The sequence below is a fragment of the Podarcis vaucheri genome, assembly GCF_965113315.1.
Source record: "Podarcis vaucheri genome assembly, chromosome: 13".
Lineage (NCBI taxonomy): Eukaryota > Metazoa > Chordata > Lepidosauria > Squamata > Lacertidae > Podarcis > Podarcis vaucheri.
In genome coordinates this window covers 56,369,002-56,379,443 of record NC_138751.1, presented here as the reverse complement: position 1 = coordinate 56,379,443, position 10,442 = coordinate 56,369,002, and the positions used below count along the sequence as shown (strand labels likewise).

The window sequence follows — 10,442 nt, the reverse complement described above, 5'->3', positions numbered from 1 at the left end:
GCCTTTTCTTCTGGGGCGCGCGGAGAGCGCACGTCCAACCAGGCGGCGCACCTGGCGGGGCGGGCGGGCGAGGGGCAGCCAGTGGGCGCCTCCTCCTCCTGGCCGGCCAGGTGGCCTCTGCCAGGTGCGCCCCCCCGGCCCGGCGTGGGGGGGAGGGGGGTCCTCGTCAGCTGAGGGGCTGGGCGAGCGCGGCGCGCTTTCTGCGCCGCCGGCGAGGGAGCAGGTTGGGCGCTGCCGGGCGCCGCCGCCGCCGCCGCCGCGATGCTGCCTTGGCGGGCGGAAGTGGGCTGGGGCGCCGACGGAGCCGAGCTGCCTGCGGGCGCGCTGCTGCTGCCGTCGCCGCCGCCGCCGCTGCCACACCGAGAGCTCGGCCCCGCCAGCCGCCGACATCCCGCCGCGCCCGGAGCAGGTACCGTCTCGCCTCCCCGCCTTGCGCGCTTCCCTCTCGCGCTCTCTCTCTCTTTCCCCTCCTGTCCGTCGCGGCAGCAAACTTTTTCGGGAGAGAAAAGTTTTGGTGGGGAAAAGCAGCGCCAACTCCGCCCGGGAGCGAGGGGCGACCCTTCCCAGGGCTGCCCGGCGGAAAGAGCGCGCGCGGAGCGCCTGTGCCCGCGGGCAAAGTGCGCGCGATCCTGGCTGTCGAGTTAAAGGAAAGCAGCCGGCAACTTTGTACGGAGCCTTCCGCGCCTCTAAACTTCAGGAGCTGCTTGCTGAGTTTGTTTTTCTGGTCTGAGAGGTGATTAGATCTGTCTGTCTAACGATCGATCCATTCCTAGTCCATGGATTCGATTGTGATCTGCCCGAAGGAGACAAGGTTTTGCTCCCCTTCTCTCCCGCTCCCCGACCCCCAGTTTCTGAAAGTGGTTCGGGGTGGAGGAATAAACGACAAGCAAAGCTGCGCGTGGCCGGCTGGGGAGACAACTCGGGGGGCTTTGAATGTTAGTAGCGGAATGTTGTTTTATGAATAAATGTGGTGTTACAAGAATTTCATGATGATTATTATTGGCAACCCCCTCCTAAAAAAGTGGGGAGGAAGAACCCAATGTAATTTCTATTAATTTTCATAAAGATGTAAAAAAAAGAGAAAAAAGTGCCGTACATGTTCACTGAAAGATCCAAAGGGGGACTCGTGATGATTGACATCCCCTCCAGGTTTGCAGATGGGACCCCCAGTAGCCCCATGGAGCAGAGGGAACAGGCTTGTGACACTCCCAAGGCTGACAAATTCACCATAGCATGAGCTTACATCTACTTTATCAGATGTAACTGAGGCTGTGGAAGTTTATCCCACCAGTAAAAAAAGTTTCCTTATGTGGCCCAGCACAACACCCAGAGAGTAAGACTATGTTAACTGGAATCTAAATGTATACACTTTAAAGGAATCTTTAAATTTATGTGTTGAAGTTAAAGTACAGTAGTTGTAAAAGTAATCCAAGACTTACAAGACACAGCAGACAAGTTTGGCAGTTGTCAGAAAACTAGGTTAGATATGTAAGTTTTATTCAGGAGATAGCAGACATTTTCTTATCATTCATGATTAACGTACCGGGGGGGGGGGGGGATTACACTTTGGATCTTCTAGATTGCACTTTAAATTTTATTACAGTTCAAGGAATGAAGTCATGTTTGCATGCCCCTGAATATCTTTGAAAGGTAAATAGATTCTCTAATATCATTGGGAAAACAAGCATTTTTAAAGAGGTTTCCAGAAAGTTTATACCTTATTGTGGCTATATTAACCACTTGCAAATAAATGCTCATTGCTATAGAGTCTGTGACACTTATATGGCCATGTGTGGGCTATGAAATTAGGATTCTTAAAATTGTTTTAAGTCCATGAACTGAACCAAAAATGGTTCAGAAGGTCATTTTCTAAAAGTAGTCCTACTGTAGAAATAGTTTCCATAGAAAGTTCTATGCAATAGATCTTTTCTGATAAGTTTACATGTAGAAATGAAGAGGAAGAATGAAGAAATTTACTGCACTTGCCATCAAGATGGCTGCTGATATGCTGTTGCCGTTACTTCCATGGACAAACATTAGAAAAGCAACAGGAGTGGAAAAAACTGTACATTTAGACCACACTTACTATGGAGTAAACCTCATTAACAAGTAAATCAGCATAGGATTGCACCAAAAAAGTTAGCACAAGATCAAGGCTTGCCAAACAAGCATTTTACTAGGCAAGATTTTAGGAAGTTCATATCCTAAATTTCTCCAATTATCCCAGTTTCTTACTGTTTATAAGGCTAAGTTTTTCTCCCAGTCCATGAACAGGAAACATTTGATCTATACAATTTAATTCATTGATATACTGTGTGGTGTTGTTGTTGTTTTTTTAAAAAAAGAATCATATGCACACCTACTTTGGAGCATGTTTAACTGAACTCAGTAAGAGCATCAAGGGGTGTGCATCAGATTGAGCTGAATATCTGAGCTACAGAAAACAGCTACATTAATTTTAAATCAATGGATTGTAGACATTAATTAGGGTGCTTAAGAGCACTGGATTGTATGCACCACTGGAATATTTTTTAAAGCACGTTTCTTCAGTTTGATGTGCTTAACTATCTCCTTGAAATGAACTGGAAGTAAGGCTGCAGTAGTTGGATGTGAATGGGATTTACATCGGATGAAGTGAGATCAGCCTGTGAGATACCTTTAAAATACACAAAAAGTGTTGATCAGAAGGTTTAGGAATAAGGTTTTGCAATGCTTTCAGTTTTGGTCTTTGAGCTACACTAATAAACTTAAGTTTCTTCTTTTTGAACAAATATGATACCTTATGCAAAGGACTGAACCCAGGTTGAAGTGAGGGACTGATTTGATTTTCTCAGTTGTTCCTACAAGGCAAGTAAATTTGTTTCATTTCATTCCTCATAATTATTCGGCAATAACTAAATAAATAAACGGAAAAGCTAACCAATCATCAACAGGAAATAAGAGGTCTCAGGACACTTTGTTTCGTATTGAGTTAAGCTTCTTCTTGCAGCTCATAAACACTTTGCAGCTCCTTCAGACCAGGCGTCCGTGTCCAAAAGGGAAATATGCTTGTTTTGGATCAAGGTAGGCAAAAAAGTTTATTTTAAGCTGATTTAGGCTGTAAATATACAATCTGTTTTTGAGTACCAGGTACTGGATCCTTCCCTTTCGAAATAGTGTGCATTAATATTATACACATGTAAAAATAGAGTTCCGGAAATTTATTTAGGAGGTTGCAATCTGAAATAAGTGGTGAAGGGCATGCTGGCAGATATTTCTGTCTTCTTTGTAGACAGTGAACTCATATTTATATCTATTTCTAGTTATATAATTGAAAATATACCAAATAGATTACCAGCTCAAAATAGTTTACATTTAATATGAGCTAGATAATAACTTGCAGTGATGATGTAACGTTGGTTATCTTAATACAAAGCTAAGTTCTCCAGATATTTCAAACTGAACCTTGACATTTCAAGATTCAATTTATATTGCTAAGGTTTTGAATTAGTTGCAAACTCTGAAAATTAGAAGCATCATGCTACAGTTCTTCTTGGGAATGTACAATGCCATATGCCATACAGGGCATTTCCCCCTATTTGTAGGTTCAGAGTTTGCTGCATCAAAATTATCTGTTGCTGTTGTACCAGTATAAATGAACTTCTAATTGGTACAATTAAACATTTTTAGATCTGTCAATTGATTAAATAATGTTCAGTTGATTGATTAGCCTTTAACGTATTACTTTTAAGCAGCAGTTACATATTACTGAAACCTCAAAATAGGTACTTTTTTAAAAAAGAAGAAAATATGAGAATTTAGAATTTAGTAAAAGCTACTATTCATTTTTGGTGGAAAATATATTTAATACTTTCATTTTCATTCAACAAGAAAAAAAAGAAAGTGTGCCCTTAAATCTGGTTGATAAATCTACCAATTTAAATGTGCTAAGGTGTGCAACCCTAAAGAATTATTAGAAGTGCAAATTCACACCAGGATGACCAGTTGAAAGATATCAGCTTCACTCTGATAAGTGCTGCTCTGTTTGTTGGAGGCTCTCACAAAAAGGTTGCCCGAGATTTATTGGGGTCTTTGCCAGAGAGCACTATTTTTAAGAAGAAAAAGAAAGAAAAAGAAACCCCCACAGCAAATAAAGTTTTGAATCAGAGGCAACTTTCCACCCACACCCAGCAAATGTGTTTAAAAATGGGGAGTTAATTTATTATTGCAAGCACTGAAGTTGTAGTGGGGATAAAGATATAATTGAGCACTTGCCACATATTATTGGACTACCCTCGAATGTTTCAGCATGTGCTTGATGCACCCACCATAAATTGCAATGCTGTGCATCAACAAGGGCAGGGCCAAATCAAGTAAATCTACAAAAATACTTCACAAATTGAGGTTCTGCCTCCCCCCCCATAAATCCTGGCTTCGGCCATGCACATCAACCCCTCCTTCATTAAAATTTGGTGTGGGGGATTGTTGTTGCTTTTTAAAAAGTTGAAATAGTTTGTAGGCCAGCAGAAACGGTTTTGAAATTTGTGGTGATAGGAGAATTAGATTTGTAATGTTTGAAAGCAGGCTATTTTAAGGAAATAAACAGAAGCTTCAGACTCAGCTATATCTGCAGATATATTTTGGTGGACATAAGCTATTTACAGTTGTAGTCTAGAGCAGAAATGGCCATCTTTAGTTGCAGTCCTATATACACTTCCTGGGAGTAGGTTCAATTGAATTAAGTGTGTTTTACTTATGAGTAGGCATGCATAGGTTTGCACGCTTTATCAGCAGGGGTGGACTTTTACAGTTCTGTTTATGTTAGTAAGTGAAATAAAAGCTATTTATTTTCCTCTGCTGATATTTAATTTATTTTTTATATTGGTATCCAGCCCTTAATACAAAGAGCTTAGAATAGCATTTTAGCCTTGCAGCAACCTGGGTGTGTGTGGCCCAAGGTTGCGGAGCCATGCTGGGTCATGGCAAAGGTCCATCATTCTGTTTCCAATGGTTTGGCAAATGTATCTGAGATGTAGGAAGGCAGACACATCCTTCCCACACATATGGCGCCTGGGGGTAGGTCTACTGCTTCTGAACCTGGAAGGTCATTTGACTGTTTTAGTTAATAGCCAGCAAGCGATGGCTGGGTGGGGATTTGAATCTTGAGTTTCCCACACCCATATCTACCACTCTATTCACTACAGAATTTGAAGTTGTATGCTTACATCCTAAGCAAAAAGGCTTGGGTCCCCATATTTTGCAAAGCCAATCATTGTAAGTATAGGTTACAAGATACTGCCATACCTTTGTTTACATTTAGAATAATTTCATATTGGTAAAGGGCAGGAAATCCAAGCTAAAATTTAATTCCCAGATGGTACTGAGCAGGACGTGGTTCAACATTTGTTATGACCAAGTTAGCAGCTACAGTTTGCAATCACATTTCAAGCTTACTCTTTGCAGACTTGCAGAGCAGTCCTAAGGAGGTCAGGTGGCAGGATGGGACGCGTCCGTGCCAGGGGAACCGCCACTTCCTCAGGCCTCCCAGGCTCACAGCAGCCACAAAGGAAGACAGATGAGGAATGGCTTTCCCCCTAGCCTCTCCCCCCTTTTCTTGCAGTATCTTTCTTTTAAAAATGTTCTCTCCCACCAATTCCAATGGGAGAGAAAATATCCACATCAGCTTCAGGGATGGCATCGTTGCCTCCCCAAGGAAGAAGGGAAGACCCATTGCCCTGGCTGTCCCACTGTTGGCTCTCCACAGGTGGCAAAGGCAAAAAGGGAATATTTGTGGAGGGATCCAAAGCTTCCCCCAAGATGCTTCAGAATGCCTTTACCACCTGCAGATTACCACCATTAGGAAAGCCACAGCAGTGGGCCTTTTCAGTCATGATCAAAGTAGGACCTCCAAAGCAGATTGATCTCTGCCCACTGAGAGGCAGGTTCATCAGGCTCTAGAGCTCCTCCCAGGACCTAAGAAAAGAACATTTAGGGGATAAACTAGATATGTGACTGTGTGTACACACTCACAAGTCCCAGGGTTGATCTTTTCAAACACTAATGATGTGGAAGTTTGCAAATAAAAGCATGAATCTCATTAGCGACAGGTAAACCCTGCTGCAAAACCTCTTTAACAGATTGTCAGCGCAATGGCTAGGAGTAAAGCTAATTACATGAGGCAAGTAGTCCTGTGGCTTGTGTGGCCCACCTGTTCAAGGCACGTGTGCATTATGTTCTAAAAGGAAGCAGGTATTTCTAGAACATTTTCATACAGAACAGATTGTAACCCAAATCTGCCTTAGCCAGGCCATGCATGGATTGGGTGATGATATGTATTCAAATGATGAGCCTAACTCATATAGTTTAACGAGTGCTGAGCCAATAAGATCTTTTGGGGCACAGCCAGCTAAAAGGAAACAAGACCAAAGTACAGGAGAGTGATAGGAATAGTCTTTTTTTATCGCATGCATACAAGTGCCACGAAAATTATGTTGTGTGACTGGCTTGGTCAAGTGGATCCAGGCTGCCCTGGATATTATGTAGAAGCATTGGCTGTGAAACGAAGAGCTTCAAAAGAGCTTCCCTTCTGTGTTTATGGAAGACTTGTCAAGAGGTCTACAAATGTTACCAGCTTGCTCACTCAGTGTGCTACTCTTTTCTTCATCTAAAAAGTGTTTGTGTGTGTGTGTCTATTTATATGGAAAGAGGTGCACGAGAGTGTCATTTCCAGAAAGACAGGGCACAGGACAAAATAGTCTTTTTGAAATTTCCTCTTTAGTTGCCTGAAGGAAACTCTGGCTGGCCAGTTGACCAGGTGAGTAGCTGTCTACAAAAGGCCTCTCTGGTCTAGCATCTGTCCCTCATAGCAGCCAAACACGTGGCTTTGGGAAGCCCATAAACTGGCATATGGCACCTGCTGTCAAATAAAAGCGTAACAGTTGCATGAATATGTGTTGCTGGCTCTGTAGGATTTTACTGAGACAACCTTAGGGCTCAGGACGATAGTTTGCCCCTTTCCTCCTTTATTTTTTGCTGTGTTGTCCTCCACACTGGATATATCAGTTCAGAAACATATAGCTCCCATAAGCACATATCTTGGACTTCTTGACTCACTATTTGGGAATCACATGATATAACCGCTTTTTACACATGGCCTCCAAAGTCAATCAGCTACACTATTTTCACTAGGCTACCTATCTATAACTTGCTTACCTGGGGCATTTGTGGCAACACCAGCAGCCCAGAGAGAAAGGAAGCCATTTATTGGAAGGCTTCTGTTGGTCACCTGAAAGAAATCCTTAAGTGCCACAGGTGGCCAGGCAAGAGCTGCTCTTGGTGACACTGGCATCAGCACAGACCCTGTGAAACGGCCTCCGGAAGGGGTGCTTTGCAGAATCAGCTGCTGGACTGAGGTTGCTGCTTGCATTGTTCAAAACATCTGACAGCTAAAGCGATCCAGGAGGAATGCAAGCAAAAGTTTAAGTAGATTAATGTAAGCAGGGGGAGGGGGACATAAAAAAGAGTAGTTTTTCTTTCTCTTCCCTTATCAACAGCGAATCCCTTCTCCGTGGAGAAGGGGGGAAAGTTGCAAATTGAAACAGTGAAAAGGACTGTCCGTGTAACACCAGGTCAGCGGCAACTGCATTAATCATTTTAATCTGCCCCATTGAAATTAATGGGATGTCACTCGTTTAAAACTGGAGTCAGCAGACACACAAGGGCTGTCAGATACTCAAGTAAGCAAACTGGAACAAGCTGAGCAGGTGAACAATATGTTGATTGGAGGCATTTTCGGAATCCTTTTGCCTATCTACATGAGGTGCGAAAATGTGTCCAGCATTTCAAGTCTATGGAATCCTTTGTCACTTGAAATGCCTTGAACAGTCCAAGAAAAATTAGGAAGCAATGTCAGAATTAATGAATACAGCTCCTAAAACATCTTGGAACTGAACAAAACAAATAGACAGAAGACTCTTGTCCTCATCTCAGTATTTTATTCTTTAAGTCTTGAGTTATTATACAAGTTCCGTAAACTACTGAGTGTCTTCTTCCCATTCCACACCATCCTATTCATTTGTGAGCCAAATATTCCTATTTTGTGTCTTTGAGCTACGGTAAAGAGCACGCTGGAGCCTCTTCTCCTTTTTATTTTGTATTGGCATGTTCAATAAATAGGGAGTATTGGCCAATGTTAGTCATCCTCAGAGCGGAGCTACTGAAACAAAGGCTTATTTGAGTATGACTTAGTTGGGATACCAGCCATAGCATTCAATATCCCTTAGTATTTTGTACAAGGTGACCAAATGGAAAGCAGCACAGAGGCCCTGTACCAATTTATGTTACTGAAAACAGGATTTTGGCCAATGCATCTTGTCACACAGGGACAAACCCCATCTCCAGCTCTTCAAGACGCCAAGATCCCTGTCCTGTCCTCTCTTGCTTCTGGCCAGCTGGTTTTGTATGATGCTGCCTTTACTACTTGGGTTAAAATGAAGCAGAATATGTTCATAATAATGTACATTGCTGACCTCTGCAATCCCAGGGCTGCAACCCCATTCAGATTTAGGCCCATTCATTTCTGTGGGGCTGTTGTGCCTGACTTGCCGCAGGGTCTGTACCTCTGACTCTTAGGTATTTTTGTATCATTTGTGTTAAAAAATGAAGCTTCCCCCCCCACCCCCTTTACAGAATTTCAAATACAGAGAAGTGAAAGCAAGGAAGGAGAGGTTTAAAATTATTACAAAGAGAATAGTTACCTTCTTTTATCACATATATTGATATAAATTGGCCTGACAAGAAGAAAGTGTTCTTAATAAACAATCTATTGGTTATTCTTGCTAGAATTGAAGTGCTGTGATAACGGATGACTACAAAAAATATAATTATATTGCATTTTCTGCAAATTATTTTGTGTGTGTGTTCCCAATTAATTTCTTCTTTATTTTAGTATTTTGTTTTTTTAAAAAAGCCAGGCATATAAATGCTTCGGGTTTGTGGCCTATTCCTGTATGGTTTGCTTGGAAGTACCTTTGGTGGGATGTAGAGGATTGTGGCTTTAGCTGCATGTTGTTTGCCAGGCTGTGTGTGCAAAGGGACAGGGGTCACCCTCACCTGGTGTGCAGGTCCCTGAGGTGGAAGACATGTAACCAACAGCAAATTCCTATAAGTAGCTATGGTAGAAACAATGACTAAACCTTGTTTTTCTATAGAAAAGTTACATATAGATGTGCCAACAGAGAAAAGGAGGAAATGAATTGGTCTTAACAAATTATAACTTTGTTTCTTACACATCTTGATAGTCCTGGGGGATGGGGAACAAGCTTAATGGAAATGAGAGAAAGCCTTTATGTTTCGCAGGTTTTGTTTCCAGAAATGGACCTTTTCGTTAGTTATTATTTGTGGTCTGCTGGAGAGGAAATTAAAAATAGAATTAAAATGGTTCTAAAGTAGAATCTTACATAGGAATTGAGAGGTCTACTTTATTAAATCCCCATAATAAAGTTAATTATGAGCTGGTGGTGGAGATATGGAACACTTTTAATTAAAGCCTGTTTGCAATTTTGGACAAGGATATCCAATACATTCATCCAGAATAAACTACATTTTCAGTTCAAGGAAAACTATGTGTGCGTTTTTTATGTAAGAGTTTAAAAAGTGCTGTTGGATCAGGCCATGGGCGCACCGAGTCCACCAGGCCAAGGTTCTGGAGAAGTCTGCAGGCAGGGATGAAGGCAGCGGTCCAGCTCTGAGTTTGGTCCTAGCTGTGATATTCAAGGTTTCCTGCCTCTGAAGGTGGAAGTTCAATTTCTCAAGTATAGCTAATCGCCACTGATAGACCTAGTTCCCAATAAAATAGTGTCTAATTCTTCTTTAAAGCCATTCAAGCTAATGAGACCCCCCCCCCCAATCTCCTGACAGTGAATTCCACATGCTTCTTTTTGTTTAGTTTCTTTGGGTGATCAGTGTCAATCATTTTGGTTTCCCCTTTCTAGGTCTGTGATGCTCTTTTTTGAGATGGGGCAGCCAGAGGAGAGCACACACACACACACACACACACCTGCTAGCATTGACTGTTTCATAACAGTCTAATAAAAGGAAATTAAAGATCACTCAGAAAAATAAGGGAAATGAAAAGCAGGAAGTTAGGTAAATTTACATTCCTGGGTAGAGGGGAGATTTAGGTGCAAGTTTTCCCCCTCTCTAACTAACTTTGAGATTTTTCTTATAGAAAGTTTGTTAGGCTACCATTCCGTGAGAGATGGCATTAGCGTGACGTGGTAGTCAACCATACATTGATGGTAGGCAGAGTTCAGCTTGGGAGATGTGCCGACGAGGCTTAAAGGATCCAGTCACCAGGGGCCAGAGCAGCCAGGCATTGTCCATGTCGGTTCATTTTTCTTGGGGGCAAAGCTTATCACTATAAAAGGCAGGAAAACAAACCAAAAATATTATCATTCACTTAA

The 10,442-nt window shown here is 42.3% G+C and overlaps 1 protein-coding gene across 2 annotated transcripts in view; it reads left to right on the top strand.

Annotated features, from left to right (window-relative positions):
• The first annotated feature begins 356 nt into the window (after positions 1–356).
• The window catches only part of IKZF1 (IKAROS family zinc finger 1), an 80,952-nt gene continuing 70,866 nt past the window's right edge, over positions 357–10,442 (top strand). Inside the window, exon 1 of one of the 2 annotated variants that reach the window (XM_082194943.1) lies at positions 357–409. The gene's annotated coding sequence lies outside the window, so the exon portion shown is untranslated. Of the gene's footprint in view, positions 410–1,342; positions 1,362–10,442 lie in introns of those variants that run through there. The other variant, XM_082194944.1, reaches the window with a different exon arrangement.